The sequence below is a fragment of the Petaurus breviceps genome, unplaced genomic scaffold (genome assembly GCF_028583685.1).
Source record: "Petaurus breviceps papuanus isolate PSGF00001 unplaced genomic scaffold, PetGlider_PUasm1.0 90333, whole genome shotgun sequence".
NCBI classification, from domain to species: Eukaryota; Metazoa; Chordata; class Mammalia; order Diprotodontia; family Petauridae; genus Petaurus; species Petaurus breviceps.
In genome coordinates this window covers 13,032-25,043 of record NW_027187220.1, presented here as the reverse complement: position 1 = coordinate 25,043, position 12,012 = coordinate 13,032, and positions in this window count along the sequence as shown.

Below are 12,012 nucleotides of genomic sequence, written 5' to 3'. Positions count from 1 at the left end.
ACACACACACACACACACACACACACACACACACACACACACACATACACACACACACACATGCTGACTCTCATAGCCTGGCCTCCTCAGTTCCTGGGCTCTGGCAGGCTAAGGAGAGACATCCCCTCCCCCTGCCCCACTGCCCAGGCATGCAGGCCTCTCTTGCTAGCCAGCCTCAGGCCTAGGCCTTCAGTAACTTGATAAGAAAAGCTCAGAGTTCAACTGAGGCCCAGAGAGATGTAGGACCTTGTGTGGCAAGGTGGAGCTGAGGCCCTGCCTTTGAGCCCACTATACCACCCTGCCTCCCCCCCCCCCTTCCCCAGGCACACTCCACCAGGTGAGCTCATTTTCCTGGCACCTGTGAGGGGGTTGAAGATGTTATAGGGCCCTCAGGCCAAGGCTTGTCAGAGGCCTGCAATTGGAAGGGGGCCTACTGGGGGCACTCTGAGCTGCCGGACCTTGCACAGCTGTCTTCCTCCCTCTGGGCTTCACCCCCTGCAAAGGGAGTGGCATTACATTGGGCTCTTGGAGCTCTAAGGCCCTTCCCAACCCTGACAGGCTCAGGTCTCTGGGCCCTCTCAGCTGAGATGTTCTCTGCCCTGGCTCTCTCTTCTAAAGTGGACTCTTCTTGGTGCCTGGTTTTAGGTACCTCTTTCTTGGTAATCTGCCAGAAAAGGCAACAGGGGCAACCAGTTTGGTGCCCAGCCATGGGCCTCCTTAGGAGCCTGACAATTCAAGAACACCATGGCCCAGTGACTGAATTGGGAGTTGGCTGGGAGCTTTTGGGTGACAAGGGCAGGACCCAAGACACAGCCAGGGCCTCTCATCCCACAGGATGTGCCTGGCCCCTACCGGAGCAGCACTTCATAGAAGTCTGGGCACAAAGGGTTCCTTGCATGTGGTAAGGGAGATGTCTCTGCCATTCTGCCTTTTAGGCTTCTTCAGACTGGTAGGCTGAGACAGAAAGCAACTAGGGTGAGCCAGAGGGTGGGTGGAAAGAAGCCAGCCTGTTCAACCAGATGAAGAGGAGACTCTCAGGGAGATCATGAGCATTGGTTTGGAGTGTTTGTAGGCCTGTCTTGAGGAGGAGGGGAGGCCAAAGCTCAGGGTGGGAAGCAAGGGATCACGTGGGAAACGTGGGCAGGGGAGGCAGCCAGTTGCTGGCAGGTTCTCTAGGTGACAAGGGGCATGGAGCTTGGGTGAGACTGGGGGCAGGAGACTGTGCCCTGCTCCTGTCCTTGGGCTTACTCCTCTGGGGGGTGAAGGGGCTGCCTGCCTGGTTAACCCTAACCCTCCCAGCCCTGAGGATGTGGAGCATAGCCCCTGGTGAGTGGTCAGGGCTCTGGTCATGCTCAGACTGTATTGGTCTTTCCTCAGGGGAGCCCCAGCCCCTGGCACGGACAGAGCTGGGCACAGGGTGGGCACTCCATAAGAGCTGGTGAATCACATTGAACTGAATAACCCATGAGAGCTGAACACAGAGCCTACAATAGTGGGGAGAGAGGGAGGGAGTACACCAAGGAAATGACTTGGCCAAAGTCACCTGGAAAGCCAGCAGCAGAGCAGGCCCCTTGCTCCCCATCTTCCTCTTATCCAGGTCTTGGGATATGCATCTTCGGTGTGGATGGAATGAAGCCTCCTCCTCCCCACCCTCCTTCTGTCTCCCAGAATTGAGGGGGTGGATGAGCTCATGTCTTTAAAGTGCTTTGAGCTCCTTTAGTGATTTACAAGGCACCAGTCCTAAGTGCCGCCCCTGAGGCAATGCCAGTGCTGCCAGGCCAGGACGGGTCCCTTCTTGCTGGCCTGCTTTTTCCTTGCCCCCCTCCTTTCCCATTTTGGCTCCCAAACCCTGAGTTCTAACGCTCCCTTTGAAAAGCAGGGAAGTCCGCAGCTGAACCTTGCTGCAAGGGAGGGAGTAGGGAGAAGGCCAAGTACTGCTTTGTTGGAGCAAAGATCACAATTAGGAAAAATGTAGAAGGAGGAATAAAAAGGAGGGAAAGCTATGGAATACAATAGCATCAACACAGTGCTGAACTGTGTACCAGATAAGTAACTGATTATGGCAAAATGACAGCCCCATTAAGATAGAAGCAAAGCCAGTTGGGAATCAGTTGCCATAAGGAGGAGACCAGAAGACCCTCAAAAGTGACTTCCCTGCCCTGATCACCATTTAGAAAGGAAACAGGTGTAAGAATTCTACAAGAGTCTTGGCAAATAGATTTTCCATGGGCATAGAAGGAAGAAAGGGAAAGGATCCGTAACTATGGTTGTAACCACTGTGTTCTTCATGGAGGGCAGCCAGACATGCCACATGTGGACTCCTCCATCACAGTCTGATGTCTGGGAACAGCAGCCAGAGTAGAACAAGTGAACATGAGGAGATTTATGCTGGAGGCAAGGAGACTGGGAGGGGCTCAAAATGAAGGCAAGATACTAAAGGCCAGCAAAAGGTAACGAGGATCAGCTCCGACTGCCTGAGCCACTACTTTCCAAGCAGTATGATGTGTTAGGAGAGTCATCAAGGGTGTGCTGGAGAAGGCTATTTGTTAGTTTGCAAACACAGACCAATCTTTACCGAAGGTGACTAACTAAAAGCTGTAGAGAATCCAATGCTAAGAAGCCCGTTGTCCTTATCACTCCTGGAGTATGGAAAAACATTTGATTCCACAGACACTCAAGTCTCTGTCTCTCTAATCTAGCCTCCAACTCCATCTCCCAGAGGTTTATCTTCTGACCACTTCACTCCCCTGCTCAGTAAACTGCAATGGCTCCCTGTCACCTCTGCGGTCGACATTTCCAGCTCTCCATAACCCAGCCCCTCCCCTTCAGCTGACCTCCTGGCTGCTCCTACGACATGATGCTCCATGCTCGCTGGAATGTCCTGCCCCCTCACCTCTTTAAGACTCAGCTCAAGTACTAACTTCTACTAGAGATCAGGTCTCACCCCTCCCCCAAGCTCGGGACAAATGTAAGTTTCTCTCCATGATATTTCAAGCCCTTCCAAACATGCCTCAAATCTGTCTTCCCAGTTTTAAGCTCTAATAGTTTAAAACTGCACTAAGACTTTTGGGACACTCTGTATGCTCTCCCCTTCAGGCACTCTATGATTTAGCTCTTCTTCGTACATGCCGCTCATCTCCCACCTTTGTGCCTTTGTACTGACTGTCCTTTCCTCACACCTGGCATGCCCTCTCTCCTCACCTTGACCTCTCCTAGTTCCCAGTGTCCTCCACAAGGTCTTTCTTGATCCCACCCCAGCTGCCACGGTCTCTCTCTCTCAAGCAACTTTCTATTTACTTTCTAAATCATTTGCTTTGAACATGTCATCTTCCCAATAGGACAGCTGCTCCTTTCAGTCTCTGTTATCCCCAGAATATAGTAGCTAACTAATTGACTGATGGAATAATGGTTAAATGTATATAGGGCTTTACAGGTTGTAAAAAATGCTTATTATCTCATTGAATCCTCACAACTCCCATTTTACAGGACGAAATTGTGGCTGACAGGTTAAGGGTCACATCGGTAATTAGGGGGTCTGAGACAAGATTCGAACCCAGATCTTTCTGACTCAAAGCACAGTATTTTCTTTACTATAGTATCAAGTCCCTTGGTCACTTCTTGGTCTTCATTTCCTACTCTGTAAAATCAGGGATTGGACTAAGTGGTCTCAAAGGTCTCTCCCAGCCCTGACCTTCTCTGTTCTTAGGCTCACGTTGTCCTCTGCTATTCGGTGTAACATTAAGGTGGTAGGAAGATGCCCAAATCGCTCGTCCCTACTTCCATGAATGGATTAGATGGAACCACCCCAGCCCTTCCACTACCACCCCCAACAGAGGCAAAAGCTAGACCTGGGAGAGGAAGCAAAGACCTTGGCACTGGGCAGCCCCAGAAAGACGGCTACAGCCTTGGGCCCTTGTTCTGGCGGGTGGTGTTTGCACAGAGATGAAGCAACTCTTCCCATTTATGGCCCTGACAGTGGCCTTTAATTATCCAGGCACATTCCACCCTAGGAGCAGGCTGTTGCAAGAAGTCCAGAGTTCTGGGGCCAAGGTGGCACCCTTCCCCTGCCCCCCCATGCCACTGGGATGGTGGGCAGACATTGGGCTTGTTTACTGCAGTATGTCTGCAAGGCTTGGGGCGAGGAGCTGGAGCCAAGGCAGGAGAAGGGGAAGGAGAGGAGGGGCTGGGGGAAGGGAGGTGGAGTGGGCTCCCCTGGGAACTAAAGGCAGTCTCAGGAGGTTATGGAGGCCAGAACAGGCCCATAAGCCCAGAAGGGTGAATAGGAGGAGGAGGGATCCTGGATGGCACAGAGCAAACATCTAAAGATGTTTGATGAGGAGAGACAGAACCTGGGCTGGAATTCTAGCTCCATTAATCCCTAGCTGTGTGGCCTTGGGTAAATCACCTTAATTCTCTGGGCCTCAGTTTCCTTCTCTGAACAAACAGCTCCAGGAGTCCAAGCAATAACTGTTCTTCCTCAAGAAGGATAATTTCCTTTCACCTCCAGAAAACTGTCTCCACTTGCTCTCGAATTTTCAATCTCTCCCTATTTGTTTCTTCTCTGCTGCCTACAAACCTGTACCCAACTTCCCAGTCATGAAAAAACACCCATCACTCGATCCATCCATCTCTGTTTAGCTATCAGCCAATAGCTTTCCTCCCCATAGCTGTGGCTAAACTCTTTGAGAAGGCTTTCTGTAATTGATGCCTCTATTTGCTTCTCACTCTCCTAATCTTTCTGCAATCTGGTTTCCAACATTGTCATTCCAGCCAAACTGCTGGCTCCAAAGTTCCCAGTGATCTCTTAATTAATTGCTAAATCCAATGGCCTTTTCCCAACCTTCATCCTTCTTGACCTCTCTGCTGCTCTTGACCTCTCTGCTTCTTCTCTCTAGGTTTTCAGGGCATGACTCTGTTCCTGGTTCTTTTCACCCAAGTCACATCATTAACTGTGGGTATCCCCCTTGGCCAGCTTCTCTTCTCCCTCTATACTATTTCACTTTTATGTTTTGTTTTTTTACCCTGTAAAGAGATTTTTGTCTTCTTATCTTGTGGAATGAGCTTTTCTTTCTGTATCTAGCATCAAATTTTTTTTAAGGTTTGGGTCTGGGATAAGTTTGTAGCAAACGTTTCAGCTCCCTTTCTGGTCACTTGATCTATTTCCCTGTTGTAACCTATAAGCTTTTTCTTATTCTAGTCCCAAATTTAGACCTTTGCATCTTTCCCCACCTTCATTCCAAACATGATTCCTCAGATAGGAAAAGTGGGGGGGGGGAGGGTCCCTGTCAAAGTATTTCTCCCAAATTCCTTGCCCTTGAAGGATTCCCTGCCTAGACCAAAGATAATGACTGATATTTCCACAATCTATCCAACACCATCACCATCACCACCAGAAGAAGTGGGCATTCATATAGCTCACATTGAACCCTTACAACAATCCTGGGAGTAAGGAGATATTGCAAACTCCATTTTACACATGTAGAAACTGAGCCTTAGAGAGGTTAAATCATTTGCCCATCCAGGATCACTCAGTCTAGTTAATGTCTTAGGCTGGATTGGAGCTCAGGGCTTCTAGACTCATTGACTTTGCTCCTTTGCTCCTCTTGGAACCAATGACCTGAGCCTCTAAGTTCTGGTCTTACATGGACTAGGTTCAGGCTTGGAGGGTTGTTCCCCAAATCAAGACATTTTTCTCATTCTCCCCACTTAGATTCTCATCTGGGAACCTTGGGTTGGAGCTTGGATGCTACTCATGCTCAGTTCTACAGAGATGTCCTTTTGAGTCCAAGCACTCAAGGTAAGCCTGCGCATTGGTTACAGGACCCCACAAAAAGAATGTACAGAACACAATGAGGACTCATGGTAGCTGAACAAAGAGGAGCTGAATTTGTCAAGTGGCTGAGTTCAAGAGTTTTAGACTTATTGTTGTTCAGTTGGGTCCAACTCTTGGTGACCCCATGGACCACAGCACCCCAGGCCCTTCTGTCCTCCCCCCACAAAGTCTGTCCAACCTCATGCTTATTGCTTCCATGACACTCCCCATCCATCTTTGCTGTCGCCTTCTCCTTTTGCCTTCAATCTCGCCCAATATCAGTCTTTCCCAATGAGTCCATCTTTTCATTACATGGCCAAAGTATTTGACCTTCCAGCAAATAGTCTGAATTGGTTTCTTTAAGCAATGACTGATTCGATCTCCTTGCTGTCCAAGGGTCTCTCCAAAGTCTTCTCCAGAGCCACAGCTCAAAAGCGTCAATTCTGCAGCTCAGCTTTCCTCAAAGTCCAGCTCTCACAACCTACATTGCTGCTGGGAAAGCCATAGCTTTGACCATACGGACCTTTGTTGGCAAGGTGATGTCTCTGCCTTTCAGTCTGCTGTCCAGATTCGCCAGAGCTTTCCTTCCGAGGAGCAAGTGCCTTTTAATTCCATGGCTGCAGTTGCCGTCTGCAGTGACCTTTGAAGCCAAAAATACAAAATCTGACACGGCTTCCATTTCTTCTCCCTCTGTTTGCCAGAAAGTGATGGGACCAGTTGTGATCTTTTGGATGTTAAGCTTCAAGCCAGCTTTTGCACTCTCCTCTTTCACCCTCATTGAGAGGCTTCTTCATTCCTCTTCTAACCCAAATCTGGCCACCTTGCCCCAGTCACATCTTCCCAGCCCTGGGGCCTGCTGCTTTCCCCCACTGTCCAGTAGCTTCAGGAAGGAGATGTGGGCCTATAGCTGCCTCTCCTGGTTAAGCTTTGCCCTGCTCTCCCTTCCCTTCCTTTCCAAGCCTAGTGTCTTCTGTTCCCTCTCATCAATGGCCTGGGCCCTCCCTCATTAGCCCTCCATGGTCAGAAGATGGGCCTCAGGGTGAACTGCCTCTTCACAGGTGTTCAGAGCTGGACTCTGCAAAGAAATTCCCCTTTCTTCCTGTTGGTTTAGGCATGTGGTGTCCAAAGGGCTAGGAAACAGCCAAAGCCACAATGAGCAGTCCTCAGGGCCAGGACTATGTTGGGGGCTCTATGGCAGGCACTGTGGCCCAGGAGACCATGACATCTCTAGGCTGCTGAAGGAGGAAGAACAAGAATATTCTGGAACCCATTCCCAAAAGCCAATGGTTAAATTTTCAGTGTTAACACTTTGAACTTGCAAATCAGCAAATGCAAATCAAGGCGACCAGCAGCTTTGCTGATTGGTTAGTTTAAGAAGGTGATGAAGAAAATGCTGATAGTTCAGACTAAGTATAAAAATATGTCTTGAAGAGCCCTGGAGTCAGGAGGACACGAGCTCAAATCTGGCCTTGGATGCTGCTATGTGACAAGTCATGTAACCCTGATTGCCCCCCAAAACAAGTGGATCATGAATACATTGTTTTCAGAGTTGCTTGCTAAACATTTGCCCTGAAGCAAATGCACCCCAAGATCTAGGCTGCCACCCTGGGTCAGATCAAAGAAGAAATGGTCCTGGAGCACAACTCCAGCCATGAGGCTTGGGAATAGGCAGAGAGAAGAAAAAGCTGTATGTTTCCCATCCTGTGACCAATTCTAGGAGAGCCTTCTTCTGAGCTCTTTTGCTTCCTACCATTATGAGTTGAGGCAAGTCATGGGAACCACTACTGGCCTCAGTTTCCCCCTCTGTAAAATGAGGGACACCATGTTCTCCATGGTCCCTTCCAGCTATAGTATGAGAGGGGCCTGGCTCACTCTGGAGGGATGTAGGAAGTGAGGCTGTGAGGAAGGGGGAAGGATGTTGACCCAGTCCCATTGGCCCCTATGTGGCCCATGCCAGATGTGATATGGGTCAGTAAAAGGAAAGCTGGTACTAGAATGTGACTTGCTCAGAGGGTTCTGGACTCTAACTCTGAGATCTGGTTGTGAAACCCGCCTCCCAACCTTCCCAGGCCTGCCACTAACAAAGCAGTTCATTGACTGACCTTGGCTGGCATCTGAGACAATTAGGCCTGAATCCAGCCTCCTGTGAGCACTCGCTGCAGGTTGGAAAGCAGGCTAGCCAGGTAGGCTCTAGCTGCTGCTGTTTCCCAGCAGCCCCACAGGATGCCCCCCACCTCTCCTGCCTGCCTGCCTTCAGCCTGGCCCCTCCCTGCCGAGCTCCTGGCTATATTGGCCTGCAAGTGCGGGTCGCTAGCCAACAGAGGCACTGGCCCGTAGCAGAAGCGTGAGCTGAGGGGGGTGGTCTCCCTGCCCTGTATATTTTTCTTTGGGTCTGTCTAGTGGGGGGAGGGGGTCAGGCAGGGAGGTTTCAGCCCACCTGGCAGTAAGCGCCCTCCCAGTACCTGCAGCCCCAATGGCCCAGGGAGCCAGATATGCAGTTCTGTGTAACCATGTGAATGTAGGGTACAGCAGCCAAGGCTGAGTGCCTTTTTTCTTCCTGGGGGCATGCACAGTTTCCTCCACCATCTGCCTGCCTGGTTCCATAATCTGGGTGGGGGGAGGGGACTTGGAGCTCCCAATCTCTACCCTCCTGTCTTCTCCCCCCCCCCCCCCCCCCCCGCAAACACAGCCTCATTCACACTTCTAACCCAGATGGACTTTACCCACCTTACTAGGGTCAGTCCTAGAGTAGGGAGTATGATGGTGGAGACTGCAGGTTTCTGTCTACACTGCCTCGGCATATTCCTGCATACACTGTCAGGGGCTTCCCCAAGTCAGAGCTAGGTATGTTTTTCTATAGTCGTGCTGCCCATTCCTCTAGATGTCTGTTGAAGACCCTAGAGGGAGGACTGTGCCAAGGTGGCTTACACCCCTTGGGAAGGGGAGAGGGCAGAGGAAGGAGTGGGGGAAAGAGAGTATGAGGGCTATTCTCAGGTGTGATGGAAGGGAAAGAGGACAGGTCAGGCAGGGGACCAGAGTTCAAATTCCAGCTGGCTCACTCAAGACCCCTATGGAATTTGGCTAAAGCACTTCTCTTGACCCTGCTTTCTTCTACTGTGAATCCTCTTGAAGGCATCTTGGGACTCTTGGAACCAATGATTCAGTTTGCTGAGTACTTAGGACACCCTTAGAGCTGGAATGGGCCTCCAAGGTCAGCTCTCCTAGGCTCCCCCTACCTTGAGCCTTCTCTTCTCCAGGCTAAACAGTCCCAGTTCCTCCTATCAATGCTCTTCTGACATGGTCTCCAGGCTCCTCCCCATCGTGGATGTTGGGACATGTTCCTGATGCCAGCTGAGGGCCCCCCACGCAGCCTTATTTCCCCACTTATCTCAGTCACTAGTCACCCTCCCCCATCCCCAGGCAGGATGACTAGAGCCTAGTCAGTCCTTCAGGGAGCAGTGGGAGGGAAGGAGGGACAGAGGGAGGGAAGGAAGCCAGGCCCCACCCTAGCAGCCCAACCCTAATCCCCGAAACCTAGCAGGCAACACGCAAGGCCCAGGGGAAGGGTGGAGAAGGGTGGAGGAGACTAGGCCATTGGTGGTAGTAGGGGGCAGATGTTCCACTGCTCTCCAGGTGGAGCAGGTAGTGCTAAAAATAGAGGCTAGGCATGATGATCCTTCCTATTTTCATTATAATGTCTTCCTTCCTCCCTCCTCTCCCCTTCCCCAAGGACTTGGCCCAAACAGCCTCCAATGTCTCTTCTAGCTCTGCTATTCTAAGGTCCCTTCCATCAAGGCCATTCTAGACTCTATAGTTTAAGCTCCTTTCTGGTACAGGAATGCTGGGTTCTAGGTTTTAAGTTACTTCCTAGCTTGGGCATTCTAAGTTCTAAGGTGCCTCCAAGTTCCCACCTTTGAAGCTCTAGGGTTGAAGGTGCTTTGAAACTCTGTCATTATGTGATTCGCTTATCTCCCCCACTCTTTGGGTTTGCTTTGGTTTTGTCTGCCTAGATGATACCCTTAGGGAATCATGGACCAACCAGCCCTTAGACATCTTTGGTCCTCACAGCTGGCCTTGCAGGGCAGCTTGCCATCACAGACAATGGGCTCAGTAAAGACAGTAAGTCATTAATTGTTTCACCAAAAAAAGAGCAAACTGTGACCTTGGCCTCACTGGCACTTCCTCCAAGAACTAGGCAATTTGGTTCTGAAAGAGGAAGAGAAAAATAGGAAGTGGGGGATACAAATTGGGAGGGGCCAATGGCCAGGGGATGGGGAGAGGAGGGAAGGGATGGAGAGAAGCTTGGAGGGGAGGAACGAAGGGAAGGAAATGTGTACCCTCTAGGGAGAGGCTGGGGGACAGGAACAGGGTGGCTAGGAAAAGGGAAGAGAAGAGAGGCCTAAGGGAGGGGAATGTGTGAGATGGGAAGAGGAAATTGGAAAGATGGACAGGAGAGAAGAGGGGGGGAAGAGAGCGAGACTGGGAATGGGTCAACAGAGACAGAATGAGGGACTGGAGTGGAGACTGGGTAGACAGAACAGGAGGACGTTAGGAGAATAGGAATGAAGGGAGGGAAATAATGAGAGACTGGGGGAGGACAATAGAAGGGAAATGAGGCAAAGGGTAATGGTGAAGAGAATAAGAGAAGCTGGGAGGAGGGCAATGGTGGAGAGGCTTGGGGGAAGAGCATGGTAGGGGAACTTGGGGGAAGAAAATGGGGGCCCCCAACTAGAGCAAGGTTGGAATGAGGGGGCTTATTAAAGGCACTCTGGGCAGTGCCTTTGTTCCACTCAGAGAGGGCAGCAGCTCCCTGTATAGGCTGGCAGAAGAGAGAGAACATATGGGGGAAATGTGCCCCTTGAAAGCCAGCCAGCTTCTGATGAGCTCAAGATGGAGGGGCCCTGGCCCAAGCTGGGGGTGGGGGCATTTGGGGGCTCTGATCCTGGGTTAAGGCTGAAGCATCTTCCTGGCAGTGTTGAGGGCACAGGATATGGCTCAGTTCTTGGGAAGGCAGCTCCCCTCTCCTCCTCCTTCAGGTATCAGTCCTGATGCTCTGCCTCGCTACAGAGCCCTCAGTGTTCTCAGCCGAAGGATGGTGTAGGTGATTGGTCAGGGCAGTCACCAGAAGGATGCAGGTTGGGCCGCAGTTTGGGGACCAGTTGAACGCTCCATTCTGGAGTGTCTCTTCAGCACAACAGCTATGATACCAAGACAAGAAATGGACTGGTCTGCTGCCTTTTCCAGACTTGTGGTAAGACTTTTCCTTCTTTCTTTTCACTTCCCAATTATCCCCTTCCTTGAGAGCCAATCCTTGAAAAAAGAACAAACGAGAGAATTCACAGCATGTCAGTAAAACTAAGCTGAAATCTGCTAGTACAGCTCATGGCCCATACCCACAGCGCCCCCCCCCCCTGCTTCTACAGAGGAGGGAGAGGCTCTCACCAATCAGTGACAGTGGGACCGCCACACCTGGACTCAGTCATCGTTTTAGCCAATGCAGGAATGGGTGTATTGACTATAGAAGATGAAAGAAGGAGCAACTATAACAGATAAGAGATAACATGTGTTCTCAAGAAGAAAGCCCCAAATATCAGAAAGAAATTTATTAGGGAAGGAGGGAGACAGAGACAGAGAGACAGAGAGAGAGAGAGAGACACAGAGAGAGAAAGAGAGAGAGACAGACAGACAGACAGACAGACAGAGACAGGGAGAAACACAGAGAGAGACAGACAGAGAGAAAGAGAGAGACAGAGACAGAGAGAGACAGAGAGAGAGACAGAGAGAAAGAGAGAGACAGAGACACAGAGAGAGAGACACAGAGAGAGACACAGAGAGAGAGACAAAGACAGAGACAGAGAGAAAGAGAGAGAGACAGAGAGAGAGACAGAGAGAGACAGAGAGAGAGACAAAGACAGAGACAGAGACAGAGACAGAGACAGAGAGAGAGAGACAGAGAGAGAGGGAGAGAGAGACAGAGAGAGATAGAGAGACAGAGAGAGACAGAGAGAGAGAGAGAGAGACAGAGAGAGAGAGAGACAGAGAGAGAGAGAGAGAGAGAGAGAGAGAGAGAGAGAGAGAGAGAGAGAGAGAGAGAGAGAGAGAGAGAGAGAGAGAGAGAGAGAGAGAGAGAGAGAGAGAGAGAGAGAGAGAGACAGAGAGAGAGAGAGACAGAGAGACAGAGACAGAGAGAGAGACAGAGA